Here is a 25,023-nt window from a genome sequence, read left to right as displayed (position 1 = left end):
TTTCAGTAGCTTTCATTTGTGGTAAAAGCTGGCTTTCTGTCCCAGTAAAGCCTTCTCACTGGCTTTTAGACCGGCTTACGGCCACTGAAAACTCCTGACACCATGTAAAGATCCAGTTCCACCAGAGCGGGAGAACAGCATGTAACTGTATGTTTCTAAATGAGACTTACTGGACAGCAGTGGTTGGAATTAGTTCTGCTCATGCACTAAACCAGGTGATTCCAATCAGCACAGTGGATTAACCTGCTCCAGTGTCTGAGCGGAACAAACCCACAGCGTGGAGACGAGTTGCTGAAGTGTTGTCGAGGCTTTTTGATCCACGGCAGCTAGCGTTGTTGCAATAGCTCTTCAAAAGGGTGAGATGCAAGACTACAGTTTTTGTTTGAATGCAATCCAGGATTTCATTGTTAGATGGGAGTAAATGTTACACGATGTCCCTTTAAGTTCTGTGCAACATGAAGTGGTCAACACAGCTCTTTTATTCTGCTCAGTCCAATTCAGACTCGCTCAACAGGTTTCTCGGTTGCTTATCCCTGCGCTTGCTACTTTGCACTGGCTTTCTGTTACTACAAGGACCCAGTGGGAAATTTTATTTCTTGTTATTAAAGCCTTAAACAGTGTGGCTACCTTGTATTTGACAGAAAGCTCCAGAGCGCTGAGGTCTCCTACCCAGCTCCTTCTGAAGGAACCTTATCCAGGCTCAGATCCAAGGCTGACACAACTTTTCAGTTGCTGCTCTGTGTGACAAAGTGGGTGAGACTGGAATTGTTCACCGCTTGTCCCTAACATTTACATTTTCTCACATTTGTCCCTTTAACTTTATTCTGTTATTTCTGTTGCCAGGCAACCATGCTGCACTTACTATACCGGATTGTTAGTGTTTGCATTGTGTTACCATTTAACATTATTCTTTGTTTAACTCCACCTTGCAGGATAGGTGTTGGGAAATGGCCAACCCAACTCTTCCTCACTGCAGGTGTGAGTGACTTCCTAGATTACTTGATTGGGAGAAACCAAGTGGAGGATTTCCTCTTTTGTAGTGTCTTTAAGTCTGGGCTTATTTGAAATAGTGTTTTAGAACTGGAATTCCTTTTGTGTATTTTTGTTTGTCTAGGATTTGGTTTGTTTATTAATGTTGGTGTAGAATAAGGCTGCTGGGAATAGTGATATGGGGAAATGGTTTAGGCTAAATTAAATCAGGTATTTGAGCTTTGGGAGCTCGCGAGGAGAGAGAGTGAGGCAAAAGGATGTGAAACTGGTGACTGATTCCCCACTGATCTTTGAAACTGTATGATGGACAACTCTTGGAAAATAAAATGTTCATCTTTAAGGAAATCCCAGGACTGCTGATTCTGTCTACGTCTTCTTCAACATTGGACGCATTACCTCACTCTCTGAAGTTTGTTGCTCCACGTTAGAGCTGTTTGGTCTGTTTCTGCTTTTAAGTCCTGGATCAAGGCCCACTTCTTCGCATTGGTTTTTGTTAATACGCTGCTAATTTTGATGGTTGTGATGACTAACCGAAACAAGCGGAGTATTTCGTCAGGCCGTAGCCGTTATGGTGGCGACAGCCTCTGTGGTTTTGGGTGAAACGGCCCCCTGGTGGGAAAGGATCCCAGGATATTGTTTCCTCGCTGTGTGCCAAAACAGATGTTCATTTATTTCCTTCTTTATTTATTTTCCGGTTAAGGAGCCAGAAGATATGCTTTTAGAGTTGGGTGGTGTGTCTGCATGTGTATATTTTCATATTCTTTTTTTGTTTTTATATATATAAAGCAATTTGCACTGCTTCAAGTATGAAAGGTGCCATATGAATACATTTAATTTGATGTCAGTGAGATTTATTTTGTCCATTCCTATCACAGTTTGTGGAGGATGTGACTGAGAGGCAGGAGGCAGACTGGTGGAGGAACAAGGTTTTATTAACAAAAACTTCACTTAAAAATGCAAAAACTGGGATAGTAAGGGGTATACACACAAAGATCTATGCCATCACACGCCTCAACTTTTTTTTAAAGGTATCTGCTGTGTGCTTTCATGAGGAAACTATGAAATCCTCAATCTTTGGCATTTTTCTTGTACAGCAAAAAGAATTTATATTATTTTCCCACCACTTTGTCTCTGGGTCTGCAAGGTTATTGTCATGGTTTTGAGGAAGACTTCACGCTGCAAAAAGTTTTTAATTAATCAAACAGGGCCCAGAAGAGTTTGAAGACAGACTGGTAACTGCTGTGGAGGAGTGAACTGGCTTTAAAGCAGATGGTGGTGACTGTGAGCAGGTGTGTGTTCATCAGGTTGACCAGGTGACGCTGTGGTTGGAGAGGGACGATAGACTGTGTGACGACGAGGGAACCAGGAAGGCAGAGTATGATTGTTGTGTGACTGAATATCTGCAGTAATCCTTTTGTTCATCTCTAGTGATGGCCATTAATTTCTCATTCTGGTTCCCATCAACATGTTAAATTCTGAACGTATATAAACCCACAGAGGTGGGTCACAGTGATTCATAATGTTCCGACTTCATTCTATCCTGAAAACATGGACACACATGGTCTCTGCAGTTCTAAGTAAACACGTCTTATGACCCTGTCACTTAATATGGTAAAAGCAGCCAAACAGGACTGATGTGCGCGTTATGCTCCTGTGGTTGCAGTCCAAACACTCGTTGATCTAACAGATGCAGGAAGAAGCTACTGGTAGGCATCATGTAGATGAGTGTACATGCTCGTTTGTCATGTAGGTGGTTTGTAGGATCTGCACAGCTGCATCCCTCTCATTGAGCTCAGTGTAGGCTCCATTCTGCAGCTCACACACTTCCTGTTGTGTGTTTCACTCCTTTCCTGCAGCCAGACTCTCCGTGTGTCTTTGTCCGACTGCAGACCTCCTGCAATGCAGCTCCATCTACAACTCCATCCATGATGAACTTCAGTATTGAGTCTTTTTTGTGGGCCTGGAGCTTTTGGAGTACTTGAAAAGCACATTTTCCAATGCAGTGCACCAGAAATCTTCACACTTTCAGTTAGCAACTAACAAAAAAAGAAGGTGACGCACGTCAGAGCGAAGTTGAGATGTGAAAGGTTTGCATCTGTCTGCTTACTCTGGAGTGTTTTTGCCTTGTTGTGCAAACAGAAATCAATTAACACAGCTTGGTATATTTAGCTTCTTGTTAGTTGCACAAGATATAATAAATTAACACTTTTTTATGTAGATTTGCATTTGCAAATTTAAAAAGTGATGTGCAATCCTGTCGGCACGAATGAACAGCTGAATATTTGGGGGATCCGTGTGTGACTGTCGGCTTTGATCCCAGCAGAATTAATCCTCGAGTAATTAAAAACTCGTTAGCTGACAGACGCCTGGTCTTGTCTGGAGAAAATGCAGTCTGTATTTGGATAGCCGAGTGACAATTTGACAGCAAAAAGGAATGGAAATGGAAGACAGACTGGAGCCAGGAAATAAACAGGAATGTCTTTCTCTAACTTCTGACAGCACTGTGCAGATTACTTTGGAGGTAGGAGTATATTTTTCAGAAATGAACCCTGAAGTACGGTGATGCTTACTGTTGTCTACACAATCAGCATGTTGAGTTTAATACAGGAAGTGGTTTAATTGCACAGCTTTCTCTGCAAACCTGGAAAGTTAATTGCTATTGAGACTGCAGAGAGTTACTGGACGGACTGAACCTTTCATGACAAAAAGATAATGAGCTCTTTCACCTTGGCCCACAAATTAACTTCACTTAAAACCAGCAATCGCTCCGAAGATGTGATAATTTACTCCGGGACGATGATAAACGCCTTCAATGCTGTCTAGAGAATTTTGATGTTTGTTTTCACTGCAAAAACTGAAATCTAAGTAAGATTAAAAATCTTAAATTGAGTACACATATGCTTATTTTTTTAAAGGTAAGATAATTCTTAGTTTTTATGCCAGAGAATTTCTCGTTTTCCAGTATTTTTACTTCTTGTTGTCTTGTTCTGTTGGCAGATAATTTATCTTATTTTAAGCAACATTTACCTAATTTTTGTATATGTTTTTTCTTGTTTTTAAGGCTGAGTTTTTGCTGTGTTTCTTTTACTTGGATTAAATGTGACTGAATTTAATAATAGACTTTCATTTACTGTTCATCATCTCCATTGTTAATGTGTTACATTTTTATCACCAAAGGACATGTAAAGCAGGATAAAAGACCTACAGCTGACATTTAAGCTGAGAGATTTTACTTCAAACTTCCAACACAGCCAACCACGTCATCATCATCATCGTCATTATCACCTCTCTGATAGCAACTTTAATAATAAACCACATGGTTAATTTCACTGAAACACCTTGAAATCCTCTATAGAAACAATCTGTAGCAGACATGCATGTGCAGTATCACATCCATACCAGAAGACTGAGACTAATCAGGTAAAACCAGATCCGTTACATCCATGTAAAGCATTATTGTTGTGTGCTAACTGCTAATGTTGCACATTAGCTTTGTAATTCAAGCAATCTGTCTGCTTTCTACTTGTTAATGTTTTAGCTTTTGTATTTTGTTGCCACAAAACATACAAAAAAGGAGAGAAAAAGAAATATATCCTGGTTTTTGTGTCTTCTGCTCTTCAGCTAGCAGTTCTGATGAACTGCTAGCTGAAGGAGCAGCACATGATGCACATCTAGCTTTAGGCGCTAGAGAGGATCACACTCACTTTGTGATAGGTCTCCCAGTAGCTTGATGTTTTTTAGGTGACAAAGACAAAACCAGACATCAATTCAAACTTTATTTAAATTGCTCTTTCCAGTCAAAAGTTATTTAAGGTGTTTAAAACAACAAGATGCTAACAACATAATATCATAACATGGTGCAAATAAAGCAGCTTCTCCATGTAGATTAGACATTTCTCTCTTTTCTATGAGTATCAGCTTGTCTCAACTCAACTCGTCTCAGATTGGTCCGGTTTCTTTTCCATTACAGTTTAGTACCCGGTCTAAAAGGGGCGGGGTTTGTGTGAAATCGCTGTGACGTCAGTGTTGTGCACGACAAGCTCTATAACAACACAGGACCTAGACACAATCTGTTACTTGGTCTGCGGCTCGCCGGTCGCTGACCATAAATCGTCTCCATCTGTTGGAACCACTTCCAGTCTCGTCTGTTTGATCCACTCCGACCATCGTGGTCCTTGACCTGCCGATAGTCAGTTTAGAGCTTTTTCAGCTTCTCTCGACGCTGCTGGAAACTCCGTTGCTAGCCGCAGACGTCGAGTCGGAAAGTTCTTGATAGAGTTTTTCATTTCGTGTCGCTCCATCTGGTTCCCTCTGTATCCTTTCCTCAGCAACCAAAGAAATGTCTCCACCTCGGTGTTGGACCACGGAACAGACTTGTTGCACCATTGCTTGTTGTAACGTAAACAGCTTGCAAGTTGGAGTCGCTCTTCCAGTGATGTCACTCCCTGACCTCCGATTGGCCGCGCCCCTGACCAATAGCAGCATGCAGTCTGGCGACGTCACACACAACCCGACTCGGCTCACTTAGAACCTGGGCTGAGGAGTTACAGAAACAGTACCGGTAAACGGGTCCAAAAGCTGCGTGGAAAACCCTCCAAACCGAGTTAAGCTGAGATGAGCTGATACTGATGGAAAAGGACCAATATCCTAGAGCAGGTGCAGCCAACTCCTGTCCTCTAGATGCAGTCCTGCAAGAGTGCATCAAAGGCTGTGTCCAAATGTCCACCCTATTCCCTACATCAGGGGGTCTCCAGCTCTAGTCCTAGTGAGCTGCCATCCTGCAGGTTTTTACTAGGGGTGGGAAAATCTAATCGAAAAATCGAAAATTGGGATTTTTTGCTTCACAATTTAGATATCAATTTATTTATTTTTTTTAAATATTGATTTTTAAAAAAAAAAAAAAAAATCTTATGAAATTCTAGTCATTTTTGTTTTTATTGATCTTTTTAAATTTAAATTCTAACAAAACAGAAACTCTGATCATTGCCCCTGATAAAAAGATACTTATGATCAAAAACTATCTTGGTGCTCTGGGCTCGTCTGTGAAAACCAGTCTCAGAAACCTTGGGGTTGTGTTTGATCAGGCCATGTCTTTGGAGAGTTTACACCCGACAACTGACCAAAAACGGTTTCTATCATCTAAGAAACATCTCTAAAGTAAGGAGGTTGTTGTCAAAATCAGATCTTGAAATGATCATCCATGCTTTCATCTCGAGTCGCATTGATTACTGTAACTCTGTTTTCACTTAAATAAGACGGCTCTAAATAAGCTTCAAATTGTGCAGAACTCTGCTGCCAGACTGTTGACAGGTGCAGCCAGAACAGCCCACATCACCCCTGTCTTGTCACGTCTTCATTGGCTTCCTGTTAAATTTCACATAGATTTCAAAATTTTAGTGTTGACCTTTCGGGCGTTACATGGTCAGGCCCCTCAGTACATCACCGACTTACTTTGTCCATACTCCTCTGGACGCTCTCTTCGGTCTTCTTGCCAGAACCTCCTGAAGGTTCCAAAAACTGGTTTTAAAACTCGTGGTGACCTGTCTTTCCAGTCTGTTGCTCCCAGACTCTGGAATGAGCTGCCTCTGTCCCTTCGTGTGCTTGACTCTGTGGACTCTTTTAAAATGCAGCTAAAGACTCTACTGTTTAGAAGAGCTTTTGGTTGATTTTTGGATGACTTTAATTCTGTTTCTTTTTTTTGTTGTTGATTGTGTTATTGTACCCATTTTTATGTACAGCACTTTGTGATTTTTATCTGTGAAAAGCGCTTTATAAATAAACTTTACTTACTTATTTACTTTACTTGTCTTCTTGGGCATTATAGCAGCAGAATGATGATCTGGCTACTGTGGTGTTTTTATCTAACTGAAATTGAGAAAAAAAGATGAGCAAAAAAAAGTTTTATACATATTTTTTGTTTTTAATCTACAAAAATCAACAAAATCAAAGAATTGTGAGATTTTAAATCAAATAAATCTAAATCAAATCTGCGCCAAAAAAAATAAAAATTGAATCGTATTGTTACAAAAGCATATCGTCACAGCCCTAGTTTGCAGTGATTCCCTGCTACAACCCACTTGATTCAAATGAAAATGTTCTCCAACAACTTGATATCTTCTGCACCTGCCTGTCAATGTGCCACTGATTTGGCTCAAGTGTGTCACAGCGGGGAAACACTAAAACCTGCAGGATGGAAGACCAGCTGGAGACCCCTGCCCTACATAGTGCCCTGTGTCACACCATTTTCTAGGGGTGTCCGAATGTCAAGAGAGAAAAAAGATGATTACTCAAAATTACCCCCAATGCAGACTGAAAAGTAGTGAGTATTTATGGTCACTATACATGCACTGAGGACAAGAGCTCAAAGTGACACAAATGGAAAAAAAAAAAAAAAACTACAGTTCATTCATTTAGTATCCTTATTTGTTGAACAGATATGCTACAAAGAAAAAATATCAAACAATATAAGGAAATAAAATATTTTAACATGAGTTTGGTTTGGATTTGGAACCACGTGTCATGGTTGCCGTGGTGACAGCCAATAATCACATGATCTACAACGAGGAGAAAATTGCCAGCTTAATGCCCGACGTAGTACACTATTCACAAAAAGTTAGGGATATTCAGCTTTTGGGTGAAATTTCACAACAAGCCTAAAATGCATTCAAACCTGTACAGGTGAACTTAATGTGATCTTCTCTAAGCTTTTAAATGCACATGTCCAACTGTTAAATGTTTCAATAAATTTTGCACAAGTCGAGACCCTGCACCCCAGAACCTCAATGACCTGAGGGCTGCCCTTCAAGAAGAGTGGGATGCCATGCCTCAGCAGGCAATAAGTTGCCTTGTGAACAGCATGAGACGTCGTTGTCAAGCTGTAATTGATGCTCAAGGGCACATGACCAGATATTGAGACGTTCACATTTTTTGTTGTGGTGTAACTACTATTGTTGTTACCTTTTGTGTTGAATGAATTTTTTGAGATGAGGAAATCAGTAGTGCATCCTTCTACTTAAATGTCTTACTTTTATGATATTATATCACTGTAGCATGAACATATTGCATTTTCCATAAATTTCACCTGAAAGCCAAATATCCCTAACTTTTTGTGAGTAGTGTATATATAACTGAACAGCTAGGGACTAAAGTGGAGACTGTGTCCAGTGCTGCAGTGTCAAGCCAGACATAGAGACAGAATCCTGAAGTTATTAGTTTTTATTTTGGCATAAATGGTGAGGCGAAGGGTTGGGTCGTGTGCTTGTGTGGGTAACGTGCGTGTGTTTTTTTAAGTATGAAACTGTTTTTATTTTTATGTTGTTTAGCACTTTGATACGATTTGTATGAAAAGAGCCAAACAAATAAAGTTTAATGTTTAACCAAACTCACTGCAGACGTCTGCTAATTTAGCCTGATGTGTGTCAAGTGTGTTGCAGCAGGGAAACCCCAGCAGGACTGCAGCTCCTGAGGCCTGGAGGTGGCCAAACCTGCACTGGAGGGACAAATTAGAAAAACTAAAAAAAAAGACCGTTTAAAGGCAACAGTAAAACCAGATAAGTTTTTGGAAGCAATTTGAAAGGAGTTTCAGCTGACCTGCAACAAAAGGTTAATAAAAACTAAAGGCAGTTTCTCCAGGTTCAGTCCAAACTCGGACGATCTGAGCTGCCCGGAAGGTTTGTAGAAGGCATGAGATGTGCCCTTTACAAGCGGCAGCCTCCGCCGGTTATAAGGGAAGCCTATGCAGAAATGCATAAACCTTCAGTTCCCCCTTTGAGTTCGCTCGGTGTCAATCATCCACCATGACGCTCACAGCCCCCCTTTCAGCTCCATCTCTTTGCCCATATTTGTATTTTCTGGGTGAGACGACGCGCATGCCTCTGCCAAGATGGTGATGGTAGGAACCGCCCACCGAGCTTCAATCCAGCTCTTCAGAAACCTACGGGTGACGTCACGGAGGCTCCGCCCATCTTTTATATACAGTCTATGGCCCTTTAGAGCAGTGGTTTCAAACTGGGGGTCGGGACCCCCATGTGGGTCACAAGATAATGTCAGCGGGTCAGCAGGCAATTGTAAAAAAAATGCATAGTCTACATCTATCAAAGAAGTTTGGAATTATTTCAGGGCTGTAAATATTAAACCGTTAATGCAGAGATAGCTCTGTAAAATTAGGACCTTCATTATTTAACACTTTGATACGTGATCAAAGTTATTACACATGCTGTATTAAAAACCTGAGTGTGGCTTTATCTCCACGAGAGAAGTAGATTTTGGACATGCAGGTGCCTTGTCACAGCGGTGAACTGAATCAATGGAAAACCACTTTATCCTGCTTATTTCTGGAGATTCTGACAGATTTCCAGCCTTACATTTAGAGAATGCTGCAGGATCAAACATCTGATATGTCTCTCAGTTAATCCCTCAGTTATGGTGTGGGGGGGTTGGGGTCGCAAAACAAACGTATGTTATCTTGGGAGTCATGGTTCAAAAAGTTTGAAAACCACTGCTTAAAGACACATAATGTAATTTTCTGACAGTAAAACTGACGGGTTACTGACGTGTTCCTGGAGCTGCTGCTGCCCAGCAGGCTAAGAAACCGACACCAGGCAACGGTTTCATCCGGGACGCTGCGGCACGTTGCAGCAGCGTTTTGCTTCACGGTATAATAAGGAACTGGCTGTTTTGAACGCGCAACGTCGCTGATTCAGCAAAGAAACACAAGAAGGTTAAACGAGAGAAAAAGACAAAACAAGAGTCATGGTAAGATGGTCTCCTGCTGACCGGAGAGCGCTAACAGGTCAGGCAGGATGGAGGCTCAATTAGCCGTCAATCTGTGAAATGGCAAAAGTTTGTTTACAAATCCTGCGACTCTGCGGTCTGAATTCTGTAATATTCCCCCGTAGTTCAGCCAGTACAGGCAAGAAACACACAACAACCTGCTTCTACTTCCTTTTCATGCCTCCATCTACGTTAAAATGGTACCATCTCTCACTGGCGTGTTAGTTTCTGCGCAGACTTGATTTTGCAGATTGGGTCCCTCTACTGCCCCTAGTGGTTACTCTCATATTGCAGCTTTTATTAGTGCGGACGTGCACAAAGGAGGCTTCAAACAAATGCGAAATGTTCGAGAGAGCGATGATACACACAATTTAAAACAATCATAATTTTGGTGTGTAGAAACATCTGAAACTTTATTAAAAGCTCCTTATTAAAGACTGAATTGCCTTTTTTTTCCAGATAAAAACATTTCTACCTGCATAAAACGTTGCATTGTTAACTTTTGTTCCACCTGTAGCCTCAATAATAAAGCTTGAAAGTAAATATTTTGTTCTGTCTGTTTTCGTGACAAATGGCATCAGATGTGTGTCCGGCGGTAACAACTCGTCCCTCAGCTGCAGACGGATGATTGGAAGTCTTTGGTGTGAAAACAGAGCGATAACAAAGACAGTCTCAGGTGTAAAAATAGATTAGGATTTAATCAGAAGACAACTGTATGCAAATCATTTTCCCTTGAAGTGCTTTCCACTCAGGGGACAGAAAACGGCCGAGATCTGGGTTAGATTCCTTTCAGCAGCCATTTTATTCCTCTGAGATGTTCCTGGTTTTTTTTCTTTTCATCCATCATGAGGACGATTACCGCCCCACCAGTCAACCAGAGAGAGCTTATTCATGAAAATATAGATTTCCTGACATAGTAACTGCTAAAAACTCTGTTAGTATGCTCCTGTTTACCTGTGTTGACAAAGAAAATCCATCTGACACATAAAATGCTGCCGTTTCAGGCTTACCAATGAAATATTTCCTGCACAGAAAGGCAAGCTCGTCTTTTTCAGGACATTCCAAAGTTTTCAGAAAAGAAAAGAAACATTAAAACGTAGGAAGACGTAGTTGCATTAAATTAAAATGAAATAAATAAAATCTCTGTGATCTGATCTTTTGAACATTTTCTTTTTAACATGATTCTCTCAAAAGCTAATTTCACGTCTTTTCAGTTATAAAATGATAATTTACTAAATCATGGTCCCATCTACAGTAAAATGGACAATAAAGAAGGAAATACTGCATGGCGGTGTCGGTCAGGTTCATCCTAATCATCCTGCTTCCTGGTCAACCAACGACGGGGGACACGTTGACCACACCTGGGTTATGTTGTTTATGTTTACATGTTTACATGCATGTTTAATAACCAAGCTGGATGGAAACTGTTGAGTGGTTAACAAAAAGGAATTTAGAAGGACAAAAGAACTCAAAACCAATAAATCCATTACACTTACTGACACTCACAATGACTTTTCAAGGCTCTATTAGTTACCTTTAAAGCTGTTAAATATTTTCTTACCTGAAGCAGATAGATGAGAAATAGAAAGAGATGTGGAGACAAAACGGGTAAAAGTAGAATAAGATGCGTGCAGGAAATCTGTGCGGTTGCTGTTTCAGTCGTTTTCATTAAATATTGTGATTTTATTTGGTTTTATTATGAGTTTTGCACCATTTTTTTTTTTTTATCATATCTTTAAATAATTTTGTTTCTCTTATGGTTTTTTTTTTCTTTTTGTTTGTTTTCTAACAGACCTTAAATGCAGCCATTTGATGGGTTGTACCACAGTTAGCTTTCAGTTAATTTACATCTGCAGGGTTCACTAAAAGCCAGACAAACATAAATGTTCTTTTTATTGCCTTTTCTGAACCCCAATATGATGCTTTTAATGTTTTATGCAGAGCACTTTGAATCATATTATGCATGAAATGATGATGTGCAAATAAACTTGCCTTGTATTAACCCCTTGATGGCTGTTGTTGCCAGTTATAAACTGCTGCAAACAGTTGTGCTCATATTTATTCATTAAAGAAGGAAAAAACAGCTGCCTGTAAAATAAACTGAAATTGACTAAAGTAATAATAAATAAAAATTTTATGAAAATCATGACATTATTTTCTAATTCTGGTTCAATAGAAATATTTTATTTGACAATCAAACAAATAAGATAATTTATTACATATTCCATCAGTGATAAAGTAATATTTAGTTGAACAATGCTTTAATGTTTCCGCTCCAGTCAGGTGTTTTCTGTTCCTCTCAGTCAGACTTCTGCACCTGTTGACAGGTATTTTGTCTCACTGTTCAACAGAAAAGTCTCTCATTTGTCCAGGACACATTTGTTTGTTTGTTTTTTTCTTTCTTCAACTCAATTAAATGACAAAACAGTGTCTTATATTACTAAATTATATTTTTGCAAATGTTTAGTTATTGTTCCTTTTTAAAGTCTCCAGTTATTTGAGTGACTAATGAAAGGGGATGAAGACATATGATGCATACATAGGAGCACACCTGTATTTCTGGCCTTATTTTATTTTTAATTATTAATTTTTAGTTAATTTATTTACCTTTTATTTTTTATTGTTGTTATTTTTATTTATATATTTTTTGCTATATTTATTTTGATTTGATTCATTCATTCATTTTCCAAACCGCTTAGTCCGATGAAGGGTGGCAGGAAGCTGGAGCCTTTCCCAGCCGGCTTTGGGCAACAGGCAGGGTACACCCTGGACAGCTCGCCAGTCCATCGCAGGGCCACACAGAGAGAGACGAACAACCACTCACGCTCACACCTAGGGGCAATTTAGAGTGACCAATTAACCTATCATGCATGTGTTTGGATGGTGGGAGGAAGCCGGAGTACCCGGAGAGAACCCACGCATACATGGGGAGAACATGCAGACTCCACACAGAAAGGCCACTGACCAAACCCCTCCCCAGCCGAGGATCAAACCAGCGACCTACCAGTGCTAACCACTACTCCACCATGCTGCCTTTGATTTAATTCATTCATTCATTCATTCATTTTCCGAACCGCTTATTCCAATTCAGGGTCGCGGGGAAGCTGGAGCCTTTCCCAGGTGTCTTTGGGCGACAGGCAGGGTACACCCTGGACAGCTCGCCAGTCCATCGCAGGGCCACACAGAGAGAGACGAACAACCACTCACGCTCACACTCACTCCTAGGGGCAATTTAGAGTGACCAATTAACCTATCATGCATGTGTTTGGATGGTGGGAGGAAGCCGGAGAACCCGGAGAGAACCCACGCATACACGGGGAGAACATGCAAACTCCACACAGAAAGGCCACTGACTGAACCCCTCCCCAGCCGAGGATCAAACCAGCGACCTACCAGTGCTAACCACTACTCCACCATGCTGCCTTTGATTTAGTTCAGTTAAGATAAATTTAAGCATTAAGTTGTAACAATGACTGATTATGGATTCATTTTCCAATTTTCCAAAAATCATTTAGTTCTCCAGGAAAAGTTGAGCTTCGCTTATCGATGTGAAAAATCCCCAGTATGTTGTACTAATATAAGTACTTATACAGAATAAGTATACACAGTATTTATACAGTGTATAAGTACAGAAATGGTTAATCAGAAGTGTACGCGGTGTCTCTTGGATCCATCTGCAGCTGATCAATGGAAGTTAAACCTCTCGGGCACTTTGTTAAACCCATCGCAGTGTTTTCCTTTTTCCAAGTTGTACCCTGCAGCCTCATTGTCACCACATGCACCCGATGACAGATACATAAGTATGCCGTGAGATCATCGCTCATTAGGATCCTTGTAAATAACACCGAGGTCTTTGGGGAAAAGCACGTTTGTACATGCACAGCCCAATTATAACAACATGATTCAGAGCGGGGATTAGGAAGAACAAACAAACAGACCTGCGCGCGGTGTTGTAGATTACAGCTGAGGACGTCATGGCACACGGGAAATGAGGCATAGAAGAGCAAATGGGTGGTAAATGAATAGATGTTGCTGCAGGAGACAAAAAAATCTTTGAAACAACTTCAGTGCATGAAAAAGCTGGCATTTAAGTGTCCTACATAAGATTCATGCTGATTCCAGATATTTTCAACTTCTGCTCACAGCTAGTTCTCCTCAGTATGTGGAGGGATTCCACTAAACATCACATCTGGATGTCTGTAATATCCTGGCCTATATATCAGTGTCAGAAATCTGGCCGTTGGTCCAGGCCCTCTCCTGAGAGCCTCCTCTGAGAGGGAAGGTCTATTTCCAGTGTGCCTATTTATACAGTGCCTGCCTCAATAGAGAGGAGAAATGAAGCAAGATTTTCCCAGCAATAAGGCCAGGAAGGCGAGAGCTTTGCGGGAAAAACATCCCATTTTCCTTTGTGAACTTCCCCAGCATTGCAGCAGAGCCCAGACTGGACATTTCCAGCTTTTTGTTCCTGTAACGAAGCTTCCAGCAGGGATGACGGAGGTCATTTAAAGAGGATCAACACAGATCTTAGATCTTCTGTTTCATCGTACAAATGAACAAATATCTGACTGTGTATTTCTAATAACCACTCAAAGTGGAGTCGACGTGTTTGTTGAGAACAAAGGTTGAAGGTTTAAGGAGAGAACCCCGAGGAACATTTCCAGCAGTAAACAAAGAGACAAACCAGCAGTCAAACACAAAACACCTAAGCTAAGACACATCTGAGAAGAGTAAAGCAGAGTATAGCAGAGTAAAGCGGCTAGAAGAGTAAAGCAGATGCAACACGACTCATGTAGCTCTTCGTTTGGATATTTCATACTGTACTCGAACAGTACACAACAGAACTTTGTTGTTTGCAACACACCCGACACTCTCGCACAACTTTTCTTCAGAAGCTCCCACCATCTCTACCTCATCATCTTCTTCCTGTTCCTTTTCTTCTTCTCTGGTTTGTTCCCTTCGCTTGCTGCATGTCAGCTCTACTTTTCAGCACTCACCGGATCCAAAAAGGTTCCTGAAAAAGCTCCAAATTACCCGTGTAACGAAGCAGAGATCGGTAACGTATCGGTCTTCTGCATGGAGCACGAATCGGCCTTTATCAGAGACCTCTTTTCCAAGGTGGGGTTGAGTCAGATCCAGGCTGGGTGGTGCTGTGGTGGTTAGCATCCCTGCACCGCTTCCTCACATCAAAAGACAGGGTTTCCTTCTGGCAGATTTAGACTTGCTGGAAAGTCTCCAAGCCGACAAACAACTCTGTTTGTGAAGTTAGAAACCTCTGAGCTTTAAAACTGCAGAACCGGTTCTGCTTGACAGGAGCTACAGCAACATGTGGGATACGTAATGCCTTAAAAAGCAGACAGAAGAAGGTTCTACACAAGTTGAAGGAGTTACCTGCAGTGTAGAAGTTGCTGCACCTGAGGTCATAAACAACAACACATTGTGTGTCTGGAGGGGTTTTGGCCGCTGAAGGCCACCGTACATTCACAACTGTGCTTTGCATTTGAAGTTCACTGCAAAAACTGAACTCTAAGTAAGACTAAAATCTTAAATTGAGAACACATATGCTTATTTTTTTTTAAAGGTAAGATAATTCTTAATTTTTATGCCAGAGAATTTCTCTTGTTGAGTATTTTTACTTGTTTTGGGAAGTCTTGACAAGCCAGATTTTCTTGTTCTGTTGGCAGATAATTTATCTCATTTTAAGCAACATTTACCTCATTTTTGTATATTTTTTTCTTGTTTTTTAAGGCTGAGTTTTTACAGTGTAAATACTATGGCCATCTTTACCACTAGATCTCAACAAGTTTTACACTTCGTCCCTTTAAAGTGGACACCATCATAAGCTAAAATCATGCAGCTAAATGCTAACAAGACAACCACCTTATTCCTGATGACCAGCTCAGCTAACAGTGATTCTGTTACTGATGCGCCTTAGATCCAAGGTGACGAGTTTCCCTCTCATATCATCTACGTTTGAGTAAAAAAGACACAAATGTGAGATTCAAAACAGCATTTTCAGATTTTAGATCATAAAAATATTAAATAATCTACCTTAGTTCAGAAAAATCGTAACAATAAGCGCATAAAGTTTTCTTTTTGTTGTTGTTGTTTGGTTTGAAGGATCCCTTCACGCCAGTGGGATTCATTAGTAATATTTTTTTCCCTGATTCATCAAATTAAAAAGTTTTAAGTTGTTATTCGTCTGCTCCAGAGTGACGCTAAAATTCCTGAAACAGTTTGCTTCATAACATAATGTTAATTCATTTGGCCAAAAGGTGTTTTTAAAGGCCTTTTTTGCAAGCAACATAAATTACATTGTATATTCAATATGTAAAGACTATAACATTTATTTGTTATTACATTTTATTAATTTTCTACACCAATATCCATCATGTATCACACATGTTTCATGTGTTCTGGCATTTGAAAGGCTCATAATGCTGTTAGCAAGGTAATGAAACAGTTTAAAAGCTCAATCCTGTGACGTCCTGCTGCTTGTGGAGATTAAAATGATGACATGGTTGCCATAGTGACAGGCCACGTTTGTCCTTGCACGTGTGTGTGTGTGTGTGTGTGTGTGTGTGTGTGTGCGTTGTGTGAATGATACCAAGGTTATCTGGTGTCATCCTGTTTGTCCCAGTTGTCATAGCTCAGCAAAATGGCTGGGTTAAGTGTTGTGGCTACATCTGCTGCTGCTGGCGGGGGGTCTGAGCTGCTGTGGAGAGGACTGAGGAGGCAAACTGGGAACGTCTTTTCCATCATGTGGTCCGCAAGGAAAAGCTGCGTGCCCCATCCAGAAAACTGGGATTTGTGTTACATGGTGGGTATTTAGTTATTCAGATAATCATCACTGAGCTCATGTCAGGGACTTTTACAGGTGAAATTATTATTGTTTGCAATGTCAGCACCATCCTCAGGATGTTTGGCGAGAATGCAGTCGACACCAACTTTAATATCCAGACCCACTTGTTAATGCAAATATCTCATCAGCCAATCACATGGCAGCATGTAGTCATGTAGATGTGGTGAAGTTCACACGGAGCATCAGAACAAGGAAGGAAGTTAGCCGACTTTAATGTGGCTGGTTGTTGGTCTGAGTATTTACTGGGATTTTCAACCATCTCCAGTGTTTCCAGAGAAGGTCTGAAGAGGAGAAAACATCCAGATGTTGATGTGAGAGGTCAGAGGAGAATGGTCAGACTGGTTGGAGATGATAGAAAGACAACAGGAAGTCCAGTAAGCACTGGTTCCATCCAAGATCTGCAGAACATCATCTCTGAACACACAACACGTCCAGCCTGGAAGCAGATGGTCTCCAGCAGCAGAAGACCACAGCGGGTTCCCTCCTGTCAGTAAGAACAGGAAACTGAGGCTACAATTCACACAGACTCACCAGAACTGGACAATAGAAGATGGAGAAACGTTGCTGGTCTGATGAGTCTCCAGTTCAGCTCCACATTCACATGGTAGGATCAGAATCTGCTGGAAACATCATGATGGATCCATCCTGCTGTCAGGATCAACGCTTCAGGCTGCTACTGCTGGAATGGTGGGGGGAGGTTTTCTGGTCCCACTTTGGTCCCCTTAGTACCATCATGACCTGGTTTAACCTCCACAGCCTACCTGAGTCCTGCTGCTGACCATGTCCATCCCTTTCTGAGCACAGTGGAGCATCTTCTGATGGAAACTTCCAGCAGGATGATGCACCATGTCACAAAGCTCACATCATCTCCACCATGACGATGAGTTCACTGTCCTCCAGCGGCTCCACAGTCACCAGATCTACATCCAGCAGAGCAGCTTTGGGATGAGGTGGAACGGGAGATTCTCATCATGATGAGGTGGAACGGGAGATTCTCATCATGATGAGGTGGAACGGGAGATTCTCATCATGATGTGGTGGAACGGGAGATTCTCATGGTGATGAGGTGGAACGGGAGATTCTCATCATGATGAGGTGGAACGGGAGATTCTCATCATGATGAGGTGGAACGGGAGATTCTCATGGTGATGTGGTGGAACGGGAGATTCTCATCATGATGAGGTGGAACGGGAGATTCTCATCATGATGAGGTGGAACGGGAGATTCTCATGGTGATGTGGTGGAACGGGAGATTCTCATGGTGATGAGGTGGAACGGGACATTCTCATGGTGATGTGGTGGAACGGGAGATTCTCATGGTGATGTGGTGGAACGGGAGATTCTCATGGTGATGAGGTGGAACGGGAGATTCTCATGGTGATGAGGTGGAACGGGAGATTCTCATGGTGATGTGGTGGAACGGGAGATTCTCATGGTGATGTGGTGGAACGGGAGATTCTCATCGTGATGAGGTGGAACGGGAGATTCTCATGGTGATGAGGTGGAACGGGACATTCTCATGGTGATGAGGTGGGACGGGAGATTCTCATCATGATGAGGTGGAACGGGAGATTCTCATGGTGATGAGGTGGAACGGGAGATTCTCATGGTGATGAGGTGGAACGGGAGATTCTCATGGTGATGAGGTGGACCGGGAGATTCTCATGGGGATGAGGTGGAACGGGAGATTCTCATGGTGATGAGGTGGAACGGGAGATTCTCATGGTGATGAGGAGGAATGAGAGATTCTCATCATGATGAGGTGGAACGGGAGATTCTCACGGTGATGTGGTGGAATGAGAGATTCTCATGGTGATGATGTGAAATGAGAGATTCTCATGGTGATGTGGTGGAACGGGAGATTCTCATCATGATGAGGTGGAATGGGAGATTCTCATGGTGATGAGGTGGAACGGGAGATTCTCATCATGATGAGGTGGAACGGGAGATTCTCATGGTGATGTGGTGGAATGAGAGATTCTCATGGTGATGATGTGAAATGAGAGATTCTCATGGTGATGTGGTGGAACGGGAGATTCTCATCATGATGAGGTGGAACGGGAGATTCTCATGGTGATGATGTGAAATGAGAGATTCTCATGGTGATGTGGTGGAACGGGAGATTCTCATCATGATGAGGTGGAACGGGAGATTCTCATGGTGATGAGGTGGAACGGGAGATTCTCATGGTGATGTGGTGGAACGGGAGATTCTCATGGTGATGTGGTGGAACGGGAGATTCTCATCGTGATGAGGTGGAACGGGAGATTCTCATGGTGATGAGGTGGAACGGGACATTCTCATGGTGATGAGGTGGGACGGGAGATTCTCATCATGATGAGGTGGAACGGGAGATTCTCATCATGATGAGGTGGAACGGGAGATTCTCATCATGATGAGGTGGAACGGGAGATTCTCATCATGATGTGGTGGAACGGGAGATTCTCATGGTGATGAGGTGGACCGGGAGATTCTCATGGGGATGAGGTGGAACGGGAGATTCTCATGGTGATGAGGTGGAACGGGAGATTCTCATGGTGATGAGGAGGAATGAGAGATTCTCATCATGATGAGGTGGAACGGGAGATTCTCATGGTGATGTGGTGGAATGAGAGATTCTCATGGTGATGATGTGAAATGAGAGATTCTCATGGTGATGTGGTGGAACGGGAGATTCTCATCATGATGAGGTGGAACGGGAGATTCTCATGGTGATGATGTGAAATGAGAGATTCTCATGGTGATGTGGTGGAACGGGAGATTCTCATGGTGATGAGGTGGAACGGGAGATTCTCATGGTGATGAGGTGGAACGGGAGATTCTCATGGTGATGTGGTGGAACGGGAGATTCTCATGGTGATGTGGTGGAACGGGAGATTCTCATCGTGATGAGGTGGAACGGGAGATTCTCATGGTGATGAGGTGGAACGGGACATTCTCATGGTGATGAGGTGGGACGGGAGATTCTCATCATGATGAGGTGGAACGGGAGATTCTCATGGTGATGTGGTGGAATGAGAGATTCTCATGGTGATGATGTGAAATGAGAGATTCTCATGGTGATGTGGTGGAACGGGAGATTCTCATCATGATGAGGTGGAACGGGAGATTCTCATGGTGATGATGTGAAATGAGAGATTCTCATGGTGATGTGGTGGAACGGGAGATTCTCATCATGATGAGGTGGAACGGGAGATTCTCATGGTGATGTAGTGGAATGAGAGATTCTCATCATGATGAGGTGGAACGGGAGAATCTCATCATGATGTGGTGGAATGAGAGATTCTCATGGTGATGATGTGGAATGAAAGATTCTCATGGTGATGTGGTGGAATGAAAGATTCTCATGGTGATGTGGTGGAACGAGAGATTCTCATGGTGATGAGGTGGAATGAGAGATTCTCATGGTGATGTGGTGGAACGGGAGATTCTCATCATGATGAGGTGGAACGGGAGATTCTCATCATGATGAGGTGGAACGGGAGATTCTCATGGTGATGTGGTGGAATGAGAGATTGTCATGGTGATGATGTGAAATGAGAGATTCTCATGGTGATGTGGTGGAACGGGAGATTCTCATCATGATGAGGTGGAACGGGAGATTCTCATGGTGATGATGTGAAATGAGAGATTCTCATGGTGATGTGGTGGAACGGGAGATTCTCATCATGATGAGGTGGAACGGGAGATTCTCATGGTGATGTAGTGGAATGAGAGATTCTCATCATGATGAGGTGGAACGGGAGAATCTCATCATGATGTGGTGGAATGAGAGATTCTCATGGTGATGATGTGGAATGAAAGATTCTCATGGTGATGTGGTGGAATGAAAGATTCTCATGGTGATGTGGTGGAACGAGAGATTCTCATGGTGATGAGGTGGAACGAGAGATTCTCATGGTGATGTGGTGGAACGGGAGATTCTCATCATGATGAGGTGGAACGGGAGATTCTCATCATGATGTGGTGAAATGAGAGATTCTCATGGTGATGAGGTGGAACGGGAGATTCTCATCATGATGAGGTGGAACGGGAGATTCTCATGGTGATGAGGTGGAATGAGAGATTCTCATGGTGATGAGGTGGAATGAGAGATTCTCATGGTGATGAGGTGGAACGGGAGATTCTCATCATGATGAGGTGGAACGGGAGATTCTCATCATGATGAGGTGGAACGGGAGATTCTCATGGTGATGAAGTGGAATGAAAGATTCTTATGGTGATGATGTGAAATGAGAGATTCTCATGGTGATGAGGTGGAACGGGAGATTCTCATCATGATGAGGTGGAACGGTAGATTCAGCAGCAACTGTGGGACGCTTTATGTCAATATCGAGCGAATTCTCTGAAGAATTTTTCCAGCGTCTTGTTCAAACTTTCACACCAAACATTAAAGCATTTCTGGAGGAAAAAGTCGCTTCAAGCTGGAAGCAAAAAGGTGGACCTGATAAAGTAACTGGTGAGTGTATGTACTTGACATCTTCTTGTTTCCTTTTAATCCCAGATTAAAAGAGTGCAGGAATGCTAATCAAGCACACATGCTATTTTAAATCTCTCTTTTTGTTAAGCATTTGTTCTTATGCTGACTGTTAGCAAGCCTTTGCTTTGAACCCTTAAATACGTCTTACAAAAGCTTCTTTTCAGCAGGCAGAAGTAATTTCTTCAGGAAAACTGAGCAGAAACACGCTCACATGCTCTCAAACATCTATTGCTGCAGGGCAAAGTCTCTCCCACCAACATTTACGCCTCGTATTGCATCTCCCACTGGCCACATCCCCTGCAGACATATCCAAATCATCCCCAGAAATGATCTATAAATGTGTGATCGGCTCATTTCCGCCTGTGTTTATGGGGAAAAAAAGAGTGAACTGCCGCCTACAACAGCTGTGCTTCTTTTCTAGCTGGATTCTGTGTGTTCTTTAGTCTGGTTTAGTCCTAAGAGTAATCAATATTTTGTAAATTAATTGGAAAAATAAACTGTAAAATTTCATATATTCATTTGTGTAGTATTTTATATCTTTCTTTGGAGGCTTCTTTGTTTCAATTTTACAAAAAGGCATATTGTAAAGTAGTGGAAGTTCATCTTTCTTTCACTGAAATGACTTGTTAAAAGAATTTTTCTCTTTAGGTATTAACAGGGTGAAAAATACAACTGGAAAAAAAGAAAACCTGGGTTCTTTTTAAACAAAAAACAAGCTCTGAGAATTGTAAAACTGAAGAGTGTTAAAAAATATCATAATATACTTCATGGTTAATAAAAAAAAACATCTCTTCATCCTCATATCTTAATCAAAATTAGTCTGGTTACAGGATAAATTTGTCTAAATTTCCTTCCTGCAGCTACTTTAAAACCAGCTAGCAGCTTTGCTAACCTGTTTAAATGAAACTGGATCAACTAGCGCTAGCTTAATTAAAGCTAACATGTAACATGTAAGATGAGATACTTTTTGAGCATCTTTGTAGTTTATTTTAAGCTGCAGTGTGAAAATTTTAACTGAGTTGACATGTCGTCCCTAAATACAATCACTGAAAACTAAAATTCACGTTTTCCCACAGTATCTTACAACTAATTTAGCACTAGCATATATTGACACTGCTACGTAGCTCCATGCTAACTTTTTAAATCTATACTTAAAAACTATTTCTTTTCTTTGGTCTTTAATTTTGGTCTTTTAAAATGATAATTTCAATATTATTTATAGTTTTTAAGTTTTTACTTTTATATTTTACATTATTATTTTCTTTATGTAGACAGTGAATAATAAAGATTATAAAATTAACTTCACAGTGATGTGGTGATTTTGGTGATCTGTGCGTATCTGGAAAGACATTTCTGTCTTCCTCCTCCAATGACCTGCCACTCACCTTGGGTGGCACCTGTCCAATCAGATTTCAGAGGTGACCAGTAACACCCCTGACCAGTCCTTAAGCTCCGCCCCCGCACAATGGTTTCATGAGTTTGTATATGGACATAAATGAGATAGCAAACAACAACTTGCTTCAAAAGACATTTTAAGGAAATGCAAGGACACCTTGTTTGAACTGGTTAGTCAAAATATTTAGTTGGGTCCCCCAGAACGTTTCCATATTTAAGATGTCCCCAAGATGCCTTTCAACCAAACAGGACTCTGACATAAAAACAGAAAAAAAAGGTTAAAGCAGTTGTGATACATCTAGCTTTGAATAGTTAGCTGTTATTAATAGTACACATTTTTAGTGAAAATTTTGCTTAGTGCCGTACTTTAAAATTACGTCTTCAATGGCGGCTGTCCTGCAGTTTTGTGATAAATGGCTCATTACCAGGTTTGTGCAGAATCTGAGAACAAGGCATTGAAGAAATCTGCTTTTCTTTTTTTTCATTAATGGAGGTGTTGAAGCAGAGAAGCAACTAAGACCTGCAGGGCAGCGACTCTTAAAGCGTTGGAAAACACTGCTGTAAAATATTCATTCATTCATTCATTCATTTATTTTCCAAACCGCTTATTCCAATTCAGGGTCGCGGGGAAGCTGGAACCTATCCCAGCCGGCTTTGGGCGACAGGCAGGGTACACCCTGGACAGCTCGCCAGTCCATCGCAGGCTGTAAAATATTATCACCAATAAATAATATTAGCTAATTTTAGCTCTTATTATTAACAGAAATAAAATGTCTTTAACATTTTTTTTTTTATTAATTGTGGAATAATTTTTATATGATATATCTCCAGCACTATGTGACCTTCTGACCTTAAAAATATGTGTTTCTGACTCGTTTTCATCTGGCTTTTAATATGTTCATTCCTTGAGCACAACTTTACTTCACACTGCTGATTCATCAAAGAGACGCAAAAAGACATGGATCAAGTTTAGATGGGAGTTTTAATTAATCTTTAACTCTGAATAAAAGTTAAATTCACTTTAGAAAAAAAAAGACCTTATAAAACCCATATAATCCCTGCAATGCAAAAGTCAATTTGGAATTAAACTTAATTCTGAAGTGGCTGGTTTATTCGCATTTTACATCCGAACTGTTTAATTCCTCTCTCATATGAACGTTAATTCTGCTTTAAGTCAATTCCTGTCATTCTGCGTGCGCTCGTCCTGTCCCTATGGCGTACGTATTTCACGTGTTGTTTTGCCTTACATGTTCGATAGTTTACCTTCCTTCTCCTTTTCAGCTGCTGAAAAAGTGAAGTAGTATGTTCATTTCGAGCTGCTGCTTCAAAATTATAATCAGAATTAAAGTGAAACTGGTTCCTATTAAGTAGTTTTCCATTTTACAACCAAAACAACAAGAAGCAGGAAGCAAACTTTGTTTATTTCCGGTAGATGTAAGTATGTTACATTCACCCTCTGTCCAATATGAACCCTTCCCAATCCACTGATCTAAAGAGGAATAAGTTAAGGACGTGTTTCCATCATAGACTGTATATAATAAGATGGATGGACCCTCTGTGACGTCACCCGTAGGTTTCTGAAGAGCTGAATTGAAGCTCGGTGGGCGGTTCCTACCATCGCCATCTTGGCAGGGGCATTCATGTCGTCTCGCTCGGAAAATACAAATATGGGCAAAGAGATGGAGCTGAGAGGGGGGCTGTGAGCGTCATGGTGGATGATTGACATTGAGCGAACTCTGAGCTTTCTGTAGCTAAGAGCTAACCGAGCTAACCCGGAAATAACAGGAGTTAACCAGCTAATGGAGGTAAGTGGGCTAAAGCTAAGTCACGTTGTTAACTGGCTAAAAACCGCGGTTGTTTTACGTTCTTCTGACTTGAAGTGGGAGATCGGGTACCTGTCAATCAAAAGGACACGCCCCTAAATATGCCAAAGTTCGAGGTTGAATTAAAATTTAAACTTAAAAAAATTCGCTCTGCTTTGCAGCCAGCCCCTAGTGGATGAAGGGGGAACTGCAGTTTTATGCACTTCCGCATCGGCTTCACTTTTCACTACCCGAGGTTGCCGCTTGGTTTATATGTAAAACCTCCATTCAGAATTATTATTTCCATGTAAACTCGTATTTAAACCGTAGCCATTATCCGAAGAAGAGAGGAAAAGGGACAGAACAAAAGAAAAGACAAGGCTCAAAATCTGATTGACTTTTACTAGCTGGAGAGAGCTCAGAGTAGAGACAGGACAGAAGATGGATGCTGAATTAGGCGTTTTTAGGAGCTGCTTTGCTGAGGAAATCTGCCAAAGTTTAGCAGGGCTTCCTTAACAAAGCAAGATGATAAGATAACCAACAACTAGCCTCCATCAGAGGTGCCACTTCCTTTTACTTACTGGTTTCCTGTTGCAAACCAGTGTTGCCAGTACAGTGGTGCTTATGTCTGCTTTGAAAATGCTAAATATGTGTAGGTCACATCAGAGATCAATTACAGTAAGATGTCATTAAACTCATCTCGTAACAGAGCTCAACTTCAGCAG

Source organism: Telmatherina bonti, assembly GCF_933228915.1.
Source record: "Telmatherina bonti genome assembly, chromosome: 12".
NCBI lineage: Eukaryota > Metazoa > Chordata > Actinopteri > Atheriniformes > Telmatherinidae > Telmatherina > Telmatherina bonti.
Note: the sequence above shows the minus strand (reverse complement) of the source record.